Below are 14,567 nucleotides of genomic sequence, written 5' to 3' on the forward strand. Positions count from 1 at the left end.
TGTGCCTTGCTTTTCACTTGTAATGTCTTCAATTCCAAGTCCTAGTCCAAAGCTCTGATCAACCTTGAGAGTCCATCTTCCCCACCCACCCTTCGCTGGGTTTATTCCAGTCACTTAGTGTGAGTCATAAAGTACCTGAAAAAGGGTGAGCGTGTTCAATACTATGATCTGTCTCTTCCAGGAACTGGGATCAAATTTGAAGACAGGGTTGTACCCTGCACGAGCTGGTGTCTTACCTGCTTTTCACCTTTTATGGTCTTTGATGACACCACACAACTAACTGAATGAAGACAGGAATAAATCAGCCACCCCGTGACTCATCTTGTAGATGACTATACACAGCTGTAAGAAAATTAGTCACTGCTTAAAATGTATTCAAATTAGATATTTTACACGCATTTATAAGTGAAATGCAAGAGTTCGTATGAGATGTAGGAGCTTGTCAGAGATGTTCAAATGCAGTTTATTTAATGCTAATTTGCAAAAGAACATGTACAATAACAGTCACAGAAAGTGGGTGTGATGTAGAAATATGCTTTCAAGAATAACGTTTTCCTGATTTATAAGGAAAGTAAAAATAGAAGCAAACAGAGAAAAGACTGAAATAATCTTTTCTCCATATGTTTTATTTTATGTTTGTTTTGTTTTTGACCATGCAAAAGCAAAGTTGCAGATAAAATACAACACTTTTTGTCAGAAGAACAAGGCACTGTTTAGCAGCCATATATTTAAACTCTATAAGCAGTAAGCAAAAAAGTGCTTTAGAAAATCTGGGATCTTCAAAAAAGGCTGTAATAATACTTTAAATTGTAAGCTTAGAAAAGTCAAAAGAGGCCAAGTTGTGAGTTACAGAGCTGTTTTAAGTCGTTAAATTTTCTCCTAGTTTTATCCAAGTTTATTCCAAATCTTCAAAGTAGTGAGAAAAGTTAATCAGGACTTGCTTCTGTCTTAACTGATATTCTTGGAGTCGTTTTTATAGAAAAAGCAGTAGTGATCAGATGGTAAGCAAAACGCTTCCCAACATTACTGCTTTCATTGGGGAGCCATCTACCCAACGGTCCATCATTTTTGTTTTCTTTATCCCTTGTAAGTTGTCCTGTGAAGAGAAGACGTGTAGTATTTGGTGAATAGGGATGGAATGAATGAAGAAATGATACTGTTCCAAGTGATCATCCAGTGACAGCTCATTGAATAATGTTGAGTGTCTCAAAGGAGCTAACAATCTTCAAAGGCCTGTGCTTGGAGATTCATTTTTTAAGAGTCAGAAAATTATAGAACATTCAATGACCTTAATTCCCTCTGACTTAGAACTCGGGCTCTAGGTGTTCCGTTTTCTGGCCTCTATCTCCTTGCTCCTATTTCCAGACTCCAACCTTGCTGCGGCTTCTTGGGCTTGGCATGTGGTTGGACTCACCTACAGTCTGCCAATGGGTTAAAATATGAGATTAGTTGGGGGTGTGGTTTATGAAAGTCAGTTTCTTATTCTATTCACATTATTTACTCACTGTGGTGATTTTTTTTTTCCCCTCCTGCTATAAAAGTTTGAGGTTTCGGTTCTTTAATTTTCTTACTAAGCCTTTTTCCTTTGATTACACAATCGTCTTATGTTGGCTCTTTTCCCAGTGTGCTGGCACTTCTGCAGTCCTCCATGAAATGTTGAGGAATAACAGATGTAACCCTGCAAAAGCTTCGCCCACTTCAGCAAGTACTCTGGGAAGTAGGTCAACTTCCCATAAGCTTGGATATGGCTCCTTTATAAGCAATCTGAGATCCATCTCTTGCTCTCTTTTGGGGGCTCTCTGTCTTTATCTCTCGTCCATGGTGTGGTAGTATTTTATACTAAATCAGGCAGTTGACAGCCAGCTGCCTGTGACAGAAACTCAACTCCAAGTTGCTTAAGGGAAATAAAAAGAAATTTGATAGGTCAACTAGGCAGTCCAGGGGTGCAGGGCTTTAGATCTAGGGACATATGTTGTCTTTGCTTAACAGTATCTTTCTGAAACAAGATTAGCTACCAAAAGCTCCAAGCTGCTGTGGTCCTTTCCTTTCACTATTCCAAAGAGAGGGCCAGAGGGACACAGTGCCCTAAGGGGCCATCTGGAGTCACACTAAGAACCCAAAGCTTGGCTTCACAAGAAGCAACAACATGTTCCTGGATGGCAGCTTCTGCTCTTGACAACAAAGCCCAAAATGAAGTGGGCACCTGGCCGCTATTCTAGAGGGGTCTGGTCTCTATCAGGTATGATCAACTCTACTTTGAGAATCTGAATTAGCCATAATTTGAATCTAAGGAGAATGTGAATCCAGGCACAAGGCAAGTCCTTCAATTATGGAAACCAAAGCTGGAGGTGAGAAGCCAAGTTTTTCAGCTGTGCTATTAAATAAATTCAATCAGGTGAGTAAATAAGCCTGAAACAATAGCCCTCAGGAAGGGCCAGAGTTTACATAATGTAATGTGCATGCAGCCAAGCACTAGACTCTCCAGGTGGGACTCTAGGGCTCCCCCACCACCAGGTTGGCTTTGTCTGCGGAGGTGTTCCCAGTGGTAACCTGACCTTGAGTTTTGTGCAGGCACCATTTACAGGAGGTGATTGACTTCCCCGATTGCATTTACTCCACTGGTTATCTCCCGAGCAAGGAGGAGCACTGTGGCTGACGCTGGTGTTTATGGAATGGAGCAGGGCATGGGTGCAGCCAAGTCAAACAGATTTGGGGCTTGGAGGACAACGAATGGTGTAGTTCTCACCACGTGGCCCTCTCCTTATGTGGAGAGTCTGCCCTTTGGAGAAAGATCCTTTGACTGGAAGATCTGGTCATTCCCCTCCTACCCCCATCTGTCAACCTCTGGAAGTCACCTGTTGTTGAAATTCTTAAGCAGCATCCAGTGGGATTTCCGGGGAATTATATAGAAGGTTAGAAATCTAAACACAGAGCATGCAGCCCTAGGATATCAGTTTCTGTTTTAATTTAAATATTTTTCACGGCCATTTTGTGAGGTCAGACAGGTTTGTGTTGTTGTTTTTGCTTTGGTTTTTTTTTGGTGTTTTTTTTTTTTTTTTTAACAATAGGCTTATAGATTCTGGGCAGGGGACAGTAGCATACAGGACAAGCTACCACCGTGTTCCAGTGATGTCTGAGCTTCTGTTCCAGCTGACTGGCTGTCTCCTCCACCTTGGGAGAAGCTGCAGACTGACTGCCATCTAGGAGGAGCCGGACAGACGTCCCTGGACACCTTCCCATGGGTCTTGGTAACCCTGGCTTTTATCCAATCCATCTTCTACATTCCCCCAAAGTACTTGGTAAAGATGGCTCTTGCCCTTATGCTTTTCTTGTGGTGTTCTCTATCCCCAGTGGCAATGAGGAACTGAATTCAGGGCCCATGCCTCTCTGTGAGAAATGATTTGGAGTATTTGACAACGTTTTCTGTAAAAACCAATCAACAACCAGGCTGCGGTGGCTCCAGAGTCTTGGAAGGGACAGGCAGGGAAACTGTCTATGCAGGGGACTTTGCTATGCAAATTCACCATCTTTATTTAGATGATCCGTGTTTGGGAACCACATAGTAGTGCGTCTCATGGAAATGCAAGAGACCCTGAGGCATATCTGACCTCACCACCCAGTGCAGGGTTGACACACCTAAATACCTAATGCATAGAGATTTTATCTAAATGAACTAAATACCTAGCTCAGGCCTTGCCTAGGTATGAATCCGACCGAGGTCACCATTCAGGTATGCAGGCTAAACCAAGTCACGTATACATCTTTACCATCTTTTGACATAAGTATTATTAGTCACATCCCCTCTTCCTCCCTCCCACATCCGTCCTGGTGTAAAAACCAAGATGACAGCCCAGAGCAAGCTGGCGGGGTCCAGTTTATTAATCCTGTAAAACCCGTGATGTCTCAGGCACAAGCCATTAGCAATCACAGACGACAAAAGGCTGGAGAATAATACCCGTCTTGTTTAAACGTGATGGGGACTCTCGGAGATATACTCAAAGGAAGCCGCCATCTTCAGCGGCTGTTATTTCCATGTGGGAATAGTGCCCTCTAGTGCTTGCCTAGTGCTCCAGCCTTTGGAACCAGCTGAGGAAAGGAAATGCTTTTTTGCAAGGGCACCATAGAAGTGACCGGTGTTTCAATGGTGATTTTCTCTCCAAAACTGTGATCTTTAACTGTATGCAAGGCGATTTAACTGTCTGCTCCGATCTAGCACAGGACTGAGAACTTGGTGGGCCACACAGAAAGGTCAAAGGAGCCAGCAGCACAACAGAGAAGACATCGGTCTATTCCAGCTCCCCAACAATAATCTGACGCTATGAAGTCAAACACTTCTGGAGAAAGAAAACTTCGGCCTTCGCTTTTAAGAGTAAATTCTTTATTCTCACCGCACAGAGGTACTGACCTAGGCTCATCTGATTTAGCTGAGTTCGGTTTCTTTCACTTTGTTTCTGGACCACACATGGAAGACAAGAATGCCAAAGTCTTTTCCTGGTAGATGTTCCACAATTTGAGTATGAGTTTGAGTGTGAGGTGTTTTTTTTCCATCGGGGATTGCATGTGCATGCTTGTGTGCGTGCGTGTGTGTGTGTGTGTGTGTGTGTGTGTGTGTGTGGCAAGGAAGTTCCAAGCATTTGTCTACATTAGATTGCTTCATGCTTTTCAGAAGATCAAAGTGACAAATGCTAAGGGGGAAAAGCAGCCATTTCAATTCCTGTCCTCCAAGATAGGGATTTGCATCCACCTATCTTGCTAGAAAGGGTAATATTTGGCCTACTTTCCTTCTTTCTGTTTTCCTTTCTCTCCTTTTTCAGAGGACGTATTGGTAATCATATGGAGAGTGATGGGAACTATTTATGACAGAGACGGAAAATAGGCACCATCCACCCCCACAGGTGCGTATTACTTGGTTGGAAAGGTGTAGGTCTGTGCTGTACTAAGGCATTGTGGGTGGGGGCGGGTGGGTGTGTGGCTAAAATTTTTAAATTATGCTAACAATTGAAATTCAGGCAGTTTTTTCATTAAAGTACAGATTTGCAGCTGCCCGTTGGAATGGTTTTCCACAGGTCTGTCTGTTCCTGTCCCACGGGGACCTTACGTGTACCGGGCCTGATTGAGAGGCCCACTCACCCGTCACTGGGTGGCCTTCTCTTAGTGCTCAGACCTCTGAGCGCTGGTGCTAAACTTTGAAGGCTTTCTATCAAAATGACCGTCTGGAGCCCTTTGGTCTCCTCCTGCTACTCCTCCTCTGCTCCAGCCACAAAGCCAAGCTTTACCCTGTCCCTTCCCACCCCATTCTCCATAGTAGTCCAGGGTGGAAGTGCTCACGGCCCAGAGAGGATGGATTCTCACCATAATGCCTCCGCGCCGAGGAATCTAGGCCCGCGTTACAGAAGCTGTTACACTGTTACTGCTGGGAAGGAAGTCACTGTCCCATGGGCGCCTTAGCATTAGAAAAACCATTCCTTCTTCCCTCCCCCCTTCCTTCTTTCCTTCCACCTTATTTCCTGTCTTCTTATGACTTCCTGTGGCACTGAAGCTTAGCGTTTTCATCCAGCTGTGCACTGGTTAGCTCCGTATGCTTGCCGAGTCTTTTCTGCCGGTGTAATCCCAAATCATCGCCATCGTGATGAGCATGACGTAGTCACGCCGTAGCCACTTCATACTGAAGTGAGGAGATTGCCAAACAACCGCGCAGCCCTAGCGTCTAAAAGAGTCTCTGGGGACTTCTGCTTTGGACTTGACAAACTGACTTGGAATTAGGGTTGTTAGGAAGCCCGGTTAAATTTCAATTTCAGACACGCTTATACGACAAATACGGGCCATAAGTGTACTTTGAAACGCTCGTTGTTGATCTGACACTCAGATTTACCCAGTTTTGTTTCATTTGGTTTTGCTACCTCTGGAATAAGTGAGTTCACCCTCTGTCCTTCCACAGCTAGACAAACCAGCAAAACATGGAACAGTGGTTTGCAGACGCTGGCAAGTAGATGATGCAAAAGAATGATCCAGAGAGAAGTTGGGGGGGGCGATCCTCATGGCTACTCCGCTTGCTTTCTGGACCAAGTTTCCAAGCTTCGGTGAAGGAGAGGAGCCTGGCAAGCTCAGTGAGGGTAGAAAGCAGAGCTGAGGGTGTGGGGCAGCCCAGGGCAGGCCCACTGAGGAGGCTGCTCAAGGCCCCTCTGATCCTTCAGCTGCCTGCTGGTTGCCCACATGTGGAAGGACCTACCCAGGCCAGAGGAGGCAAGAAGCTTCCAAAGGAGCAGGTGAAGTGATTTCTGAAGCTCACACAAGGTGCAGCGTAGAGCAGGGAAATCTTGTAATACACGCTGAAGGCAGACATCGCCAAATCAGATTTTTAAAATGAGATCCAATTATACACCGTGTGGAGGAAATTCATTTCAGATACAAATAAATAAATACATGAAAGCTGAAAGACTGGAGAACTATTTGTCATTCTAACACTAATCTAAGAGAGCTGTAGGAACTATATAAGTATAGGACCAAGTAGGCTTTGGAGCAAGAGATATTGTCAGAGACGATATGGTCATCCCATAATGATAAGAGGAAGAATGATAAAGTCATCAGCATCTCAGAATGACCCAGAGGATAAACAACACTCAATTCTTAGGCACGTAAATGGCAGAGCTTCAACGTCCACAAAACAAAAAGTGACAGAATCAGAAGGAGAAGTAGACAAATCCAGATGTGTAGCTGAAAGTTTCAATGCTTTTCTGATAAATAGAATACATAGACAGGAAATCAGGAAGGATATAGAAGACTTGATGAAAACTGTGGATGGTGTAACCCGAAACTGGTAGAACACTAGACCCCAAAGGAGTAGAGAGCACATCCTAGTAAGTGAATTAATTGTAAACACCAACCACACAGAACACATACTGGAAAGGAAGTGTGAACAAAGTCTGGAAAAAATCTCCAAGTATTAGAAATCAAATGACAAACTGCTAAAACAAACAGGACTGGGGACTTAAACTCTTGCCTAGCATGCATGAGACCCTGGGTTCAATCTGCAGAACAGAAAAAATGTTTAAAAGCTCTAAAACAAATGAAAACAAAACTCACCACACTCCATAAGCCAAAGAAGGATTCACAAAAGAAATGAGGATTGTGACTAGAAGGAATGAAAATTGAGATGTACAATATAGAAAATATTTGTGGGACACAACCTAAGCTGATAAAAAGGGGAGATCTGTACTGTATATGCCCAGACTAGGGGAGAAAAGTTCCAGTCAGTAACTTCAGCTTCCACCTTACAATACAGAAGGAAGAATGGAAATAAAAGTAAGTGGAAGGAAGAATGCAAAAACAAGAACAGAAATCAATGAAATAGAAGTCAGAAAATCAATGAAACTGAAAGCTTGTTCTTTGAGAAGATCAATAATGTTGATGAACTTCTAGTCAGTCTTGGGGAAAAAAAGAGAGAAAACGCACCAATTACCAATAGCAAGGCTGAGAAAATGACATTGGTATAGATTTTTACAGATAGCTAAAAATTTATAAAAGAATATTAAAATAGGTGCCTCTAATATCATTTTAGGTAAAATGAGAGATTATTTGAATGATACAAAATATCCAAACTCATTCATGAAAAAAAGTAACCTAAATAGTCCTATAACTAATTTAAAAAATGAATGTATAGTTTAAAGATTTCCCACAAAAAATTTGGCAGACATGTCTTCACTGATGAATTCTTTCAAACAATTAGAGAAGAAATAGTGCCAATTCTGCACAATTCCTTACAGAAAACTGAAGACAGAGAAAATACGTTCAAACTCATTTCCACACCAGCAGTACCCTAGCAACAAAATCACAGACATTACAAATGTACTACAGACCAATATCTCTAGAAAATAGATGCCAAACTTTAAAAAATAATAGCAAATTAACTTTGGTAATGTGTACACAGGATAATATAGCATAACCAAGTAAAGTTTAGTAGAGAAATTCAAGATTATTTTAACACTTGAAAATCATTGTGATTTATCACATCCATAGGGCCAGGGATCTAGCTCAGTGGTTCCAGTGTCTACTTTGCAAGCACAAGGATCTGAGTTCTATCCCCAGTTAAAAAAAAAAAAAAAAGATTATCAATCCACAAACTAAACAAGAAAAATCACATCGTATAAAGAGAGACAAAAAAGAAAATCTGACAAAGTTTCACATTCATTCAAGACATTTTTTTAAAAAGGAATAAAATTGAGCTTTCTTAATCTTTTTTTGTACAAGGGATTGAACTCGGGTCCTTGTGCTTGCAAAGCAGACCACCAAAACACTGAGCTAAACCCCCAGCCCGAGGTTTCTCAGTCTAACAAAGGACTTACAACAAAAGTTTACAGTTAACGTTTTACTTGTGAGAGACTGAAAGCTTTTCAGTCAAGATCGGGAACAAGGCCAAGATGTTCTCTCTCACTTCTGCTACTAGTCACTGTTCGGGAAATGCTAGCTACTGCAACAAGGCAAGAAAAATAAATGAAAGGTATTCAGATGGTAGAGGAAGAAATACAGTTGTCTTTATGCACAGATAATTTGACTGTATTTGTAGTCAATCTATAGGACATCTACAGGAAAACTTACAGAACTAATAGGCAATATATCAAGACCTCCTAATACAATGCCAATATATGGATTAATTGCAATGAACAGATGGAACTTGGAATTTTTTATGATATCATTCACTGAAAATGGAGAGAAGTAATTTAACACAAATATAACATGATATATGTACTATTTGTACACCAGTGACAGAAATCCAATCTCTAAATGCATGAAAAGATACACCAGACTTCTCTTTTTTACCCCAGTACTGGGGATCAAACTCAGGACCTTGTGCTTGCCAGGCAGGTGCAGCATGACTGAGCTTCACCAAATTTTCAAAAAATGATTCTTTCTTTCATTTCCTTTAATACCACCACAAACAAAGCCATATCGGCCAGTCATGCAGCCTGGAGTGAAGGAGGAGGTATGCAAGGGAAACATAAATAACTTAGTTCTTAGACCCACCTCTAGAAATTTATTTACTCCCTTCCTTTTGTTTTTTTAATTTTTGGCAAGTTTCACGCCATGTTTTTCCCTCTACCCTAGTCCTGCCCTCTCTAATTCCTTCTGTATTTTCCTCTGTCCTTCCCTCTCTCCCTTTCTCTTCTATTTGCTCCACTTTCCAAGATTCTATTTAAGTCTTTATTTTTATTTTATTTGGGGGAGTTACCAGGGATCGAACTCAGGTCCTTGTGCTTATGAGGCAGCTAGTGGAACCACTGAGCTAAATCTATTTAAGTCTTTAAAAAGAATTCCTCACCTCTCTTTTCCACCTTCTCCTACCACCTCAAGCTACTTAACTAAGGTATTTTACTAAATATAGTTCTCTTCCTAAAATATTTGGGGAGGGGAGGGGGGAGGCAGAGAGGGATTGAAAGACCTCTTCTTTCTCCTCAATTTGGTGTTTGGATAAAGTTGATAAATGGTAATAAGTTCTACCGACAGTGTATAACTTTACAAACCCATCCATGTAAGATATTCTTATAACTACCAGTGGTAGTGACAGGAATAAAGGTCCTGCACAGGGCTCGTCGATAGAAAGTTACCCGCTGCAGGGAGGGCAGATGAAGGTGACAGAGGTCTCTCACGGCCCTCGGTTTGTTAGATGAGCGTTTACTGAATGCCTGCTGGAGGCCAGGCACCGAGTCAGACCCTGAAACAAGAAGGAAAGTATCATTTTTGTGCTGACTCTAAATATTCAGTTCCGAGATAAGCCAGCATATGAACAAATACATAAAATGTAATAGGGTAGTTCAAAGGCTCTGTGACTAGGACGAGTAGAATTCTTTTTTTTCTTTTTTGGAAACATTATTTTATTCTATTTTCTAACCAGGGTAGTTCAAAGGCTCTGTGACTAGGACGAGTAGAATTCTTTTTTCTTTTTTGGAAACATTATTTTATTCTATTTTCTAACCTCCTTACCAGAGAGTGTACGCAGATGCCATAACCACAGCGCTCGGCACTCTGGTGAGGAGGTGACTGAAGTCAGGCCATGCTGAGGCTTCTAAATGCAAGCCTAACTGCTCTGCCCCTGGGAAAGCTGGGCAGTCAGAGTGGAAGAATCATCTTACGCTGCAAAACTGCAACGCGAGCCCTTTATTCTGGAATTCACGTTTAAACCATTAAATTTCCCTCTCCACAGCTCTCTGAGCAGTTTATTGCTTGGGTCGTAAGAGCAGGTAAGATTTGTGTGTTCGTAATGCATATGTGGTGTATGGAGTAATGGTTCCACACTGGCAGGATGGATAGAAACACTGTGTCTGGATCGATCCTGCGTTTGAATCCTGCTTGTGTCCCCGCTCTGACGAGCCTGCTAACTCTCCGTCTCCTTACCTGTCAGTTGGAGATGGCGACGTACTCAGCACAGTAAGAGAGCTGTCAGAGTTAGGCAAAACAGTGCTCCCATCCTAGCACCCCATCCTTAGCGTAAGAGCCAAGAGCAGAGCGCGGGAACTCCCTTGGAGTAAAGTTGAGATTAGTAGACTGCAATGTTTCCGAAGTGGCAGTAGGGGGAGCACGGTCCCCGGAAACCAGAGATAGCCTAGGTTGGCCTTGAACATATGAATTGGAAGAGAAAGTGGATTCCTCTGGGCAGTAAGAGGAACATCTCCCCTCTTCCTCTCTCCCCTGTGGGGGGAGATAGAGAGAGGGAGAGAGAGAGAGAGAGAGAGAGAGAGAGAGAGAGAGAGAGAGAGAGAGAGAGAGAGACATAGAGTGGAAACACCCAGTGAGGTCGCACTTGGAGTCCCTCTGCTTCTTCCTCTAGAGTGTGAACCTGCTAACCCCAGACCTCTCTTCTGCTCCCTTGCTCATCTGTACAACGAAGGGGAGGAAAAATCAATGGTTTCTTACAACTTGATCGTTACTCTGTTCAGAGCAACTATTCTTGATAGCTCCTTTCCACTTTCCCCCTTACTTATATTAGATCTTTGAATCTTCCTGTTAATTTTATGGGGTCTATAATATCCCCATTTTTACAGACAGGAAGTTTGCAATTCAGAGAGTTTAGATGAATCATCTCATAAATCTGTTATTCTAGAAGTTAAAAAAATATTTTCCCTAACAGAAATCCATCAGGATTGAGGTAACAAAAATTAGGTACAGGATTTATAACCAGGGGAATGGGAGCTGACTTAGAGGGGAGAAAGGAATCTGGGGTCCTTTGAGTTTGGGAAACTTTACAGAGAATGATTTCATTTTAGTATTTGTTTGGTTGGTTGGCATTGGGCCAGAGCCAGCATAAGACCAAGAAATTGAGAACTTGGTCATTTAGACCTGATTGTTAGAGTTCAGTGGGCACAGTGATGCCCTTTGGAGATGTCTGGCTCTGCTCATGAAATAGGGACACTGGAGTCCAAGGCAGAGTCTTCAACTAAGGACAAAGTGCTCATCTGGGAAGAGATTCCCCCATGATGTACATGCCTGGGTAAACTGACTGCAGTGGACAGGACACAGCAAACAGAGCCGAGGTTCTGTTAAGATCCCTGCAGGTGGCCCCTGAGATCTTTTCAGGGTCTGCAAGGTTAAACTGTATTCACAATAGTACTAATATAATTTTGGCTCTCACTCTGTTGTACCAATGGCACCAAAGCAAGGGTGAGAAAACCCCTGAGCACCTTAGCATGAAATGAAGTGATATTGCCCAGTCAGTTATAGTAGTAATTATTTTATTCTTCACCTTCACACACACAAGAAAACTTGAAAGATGGTACTTGGGCTTCTGAGCAATTGTGATGAAGTGGTACAAGGGATGAATTTTGCTAAATCTCAGCCCTTGGGTACATGTGTTTCGAGTTGGCAAGTGGGAATCACAGATACGGAAGTAAGAGGTCATCTCGAGGTGGAGCACTCCTGAGACTGAGTTGCTAAGGTGGGAATTTGCTTTCTCAGAAAATAGCTGGAGGGGCCCATGGGGGATGGCAGCAGGGGCACCCTCAGGGCCGGCTGCAGGGAGAGTCACACCTCCTCCTGTGCCCAGGTGAGCGCAGATACCTGCTTGCTGGGAAGGATGTGCTCGATATTCTCTACACAACATGACAAATCAGAAGATGGAAGGCTGATTTATACTGGGACTTGGGCCGATGCAGTATTTGGTGTGAAATGTTTCTCTTATTCTATAAGTATGATCAGCCTTGCATGCAGACCATATGTTTTTTCACAGAGTAATACTATATTTGGAAATCTGCCTTTACAAATCCTATTTTATGGTGTTACCAGAAGCTTTACAGTGATTACCCCAGCACTGCTTCAAAAGGCCATGTTATTCGGTTGCACCATGAGTCCACAACAGACACTTATAAAGCCATTACTTACAAGATTGTTCTTTCAGAAACAAGCAGTGTTTCACCAGAATGATGTGAAGATTCCAAACAGCACACACCTGTTTACCACATTTTATGCTAAAACAAAATCACCATTAGATAATCCAATGCTCTTTCCAAACAGTGAAGACTATAACCATCTAATGGGTTATGATAAACCATTTACTTTTGATATAGAAGAAGACAGTGAAAAGAAACAGCTCGGGGATGAGAAGTGAGCCTGTTGTTTTTTGATGTTTGTGCTTCAATGTAATTTATGTCTGCAGGTGTAAGATTGCCTTTACTTTTGTATTGTCAGTCACTGTTAAAAATAATTTGAAACTATCAGAGCTATGAATTTTCAGAGAATGATCCTTAGAGTAAGCTGTTTGATCCCAGTAATGAATGTAACTGTACTGTATACCTAGACTGTACCAATAAACTCAATAAAAAGAAAGAAAAAAGCTCTGTTTGGAAAGTAAAAAAGGTCTTATGTTTGTTAAAAAGTGGAAAAAAAAAAAGAAAAGAGCTGTCAATATCTGTTGTCGATAATAAAATTAGACCCTTCAGAAAGAACAGAATGTAGAAAACGAATCCATCCCCGTGAGCTTGACACTTTCCAATGACTTAAAGTGCTGTTCTCATGAGATCAGTGGCCACAGGGCTGAGTATGAATTTCTGCTGCTGGATAGTGCAATGTGTCAGCTTTTAGAAAATCTGCATAATTCGATGGACTGATATTTTCCAAATGACCAATGTGCCACAAAACTGCGTGGGAACATGTTCCATTCAAAATACAAGACACACCAGTGTGTCATAACGTGGCCATGTACGTAAAGTTTATTGATGAGGTTTTTCAGTCTACAAGTGCAACTGGCCCCTAAGAAACTATTGCTTGTTGAGTTTGGGTGTGATTTCAAAGAATAAGTACATTACCAGCAAAGTCACAATTATACTCTTCCCTTTGCTGACTACATAGTTATGTCAGACTAAATTTTCTTTGTTGTTTCTTCAAGTATTTCAGCCAAAATAGTATTTTACAACAGATTGAATGCAGAAGTAGATATGAGAATCAGCTGTCTTCTCTTGTCAAATATTAAAATGATTTTAAAATGTAAATCAATGCCACTCTTACTAATTTTCTGTCTTGGAAAAGTTTTTTTAACTCAGTTGTGTTATATTAGCATATAATGGGCATAGCATTTTAATTTTAAATGAATATTTTAATTTTTATCAGCTTTAAGTTTTAAGGCAGTGAATAAAAATTTCCCGCAGAACAAAAATACAAAGATCGAGGGAAGTTGTCAACAATTTTTAAAAATTATAAAAGGGCGTCCTGAGACCAAAGAATTTGAGAAGGACTGAGGGAGGGAGTCCTCGGCGAGGCTCTTAGAGAACAATTGCTCTGATGCAGTGATGAGGACTTTTAAAACGAGTGCGACTAACGCTGCCAAGCAGGAAGTAAAAGGTGCCAAAGGAATCAAGATGCGCGCTGTCCTAGGGGTAACCGCTGGCCGCATGTGGTTTTCAAGCGCTAGAAATGCAGCGGGCCTGAATTGAAAGGAGCTGCGTGTGCGACATGCAAGGCAGACTTCGGAGGGCGAGCATGGAATCAGGAATGCGAAGTGTCTCATTAAGAGTTTCTACATTGATTATATGCCAAATTCTGAATATTTTGTAGCTATTAAGTTAGCATTAATGTCACCTTATTCCTTTTTTTCTTTTTTTGGCAATTCAGCTGGGATTTATTATTTCACAAATAAATGTTATTTCACCCCATTCGCCCCCTCCCCTCCCTACGCCCAGATGTGCCTTCTCCCTATTTGAGTGTGGCTATTACCAACTTTAAATGACACACGCAGCTCGTGTTTTATGTCTCCCGGCCAGCAGTAGCTTGAGCGGGAGGCGTTGTCAGAGTTGAGAGCAGGGAAGTCGCCAGGGACCTGGGTCCTCGGTGAGGTCCTCACCAGAAGGATGGGACTTCAAGGAGCGGGCAAGCTGGGGAGGACACTTCCGGGCGAGGGGAGCCCCGTGGTGAAATGGTCGGGAGCAAAGTTCCAGAACGAACCGAGCTTCAAGCTCCGAGAATGTGGACTTCCTCCTACGGGAAGGCGGGGTACGGAACAGCCCCGAACTAGGCCCTCTGCGCATTTGGGCCTCCGGGTTCGGCCCGGCTGTCGGGGCAGGCGTGGGGGCAGACCTGGCACGTGG

At 42.4% G+C, this 14,567-nt stretch overlaps 1 pseudogene; it reads left to right on the forward strand.

The window, feature by feature from the left end:
• Nucleotides 1-8,956: 8,956 nt before the first annotated feature.
• LOC104871056 lies at nucleotides 8,957-12,595 on the forward strand (annotated as a pseudogene).
• Nucleotides 12,596-14,567: the final 1,972 nt, after the last annotated feature.

Source organism: Fukomys damarensis, unplaced genomic scaffold (genome assembly GCF_012274545.1).
Source record: "Fukomys damarensis isolate Sample0158 unplaced genomic scaffold, DMR_v1.0_HiC HiC_scaffold_26, whole genome shotgun sequence".
Lineage (NCBI taxonomy): Eukaryota > Metazoa > Chordata > Mammalia > Rodentia > Bathyergidae > Fukomys > Fukomys damarensis.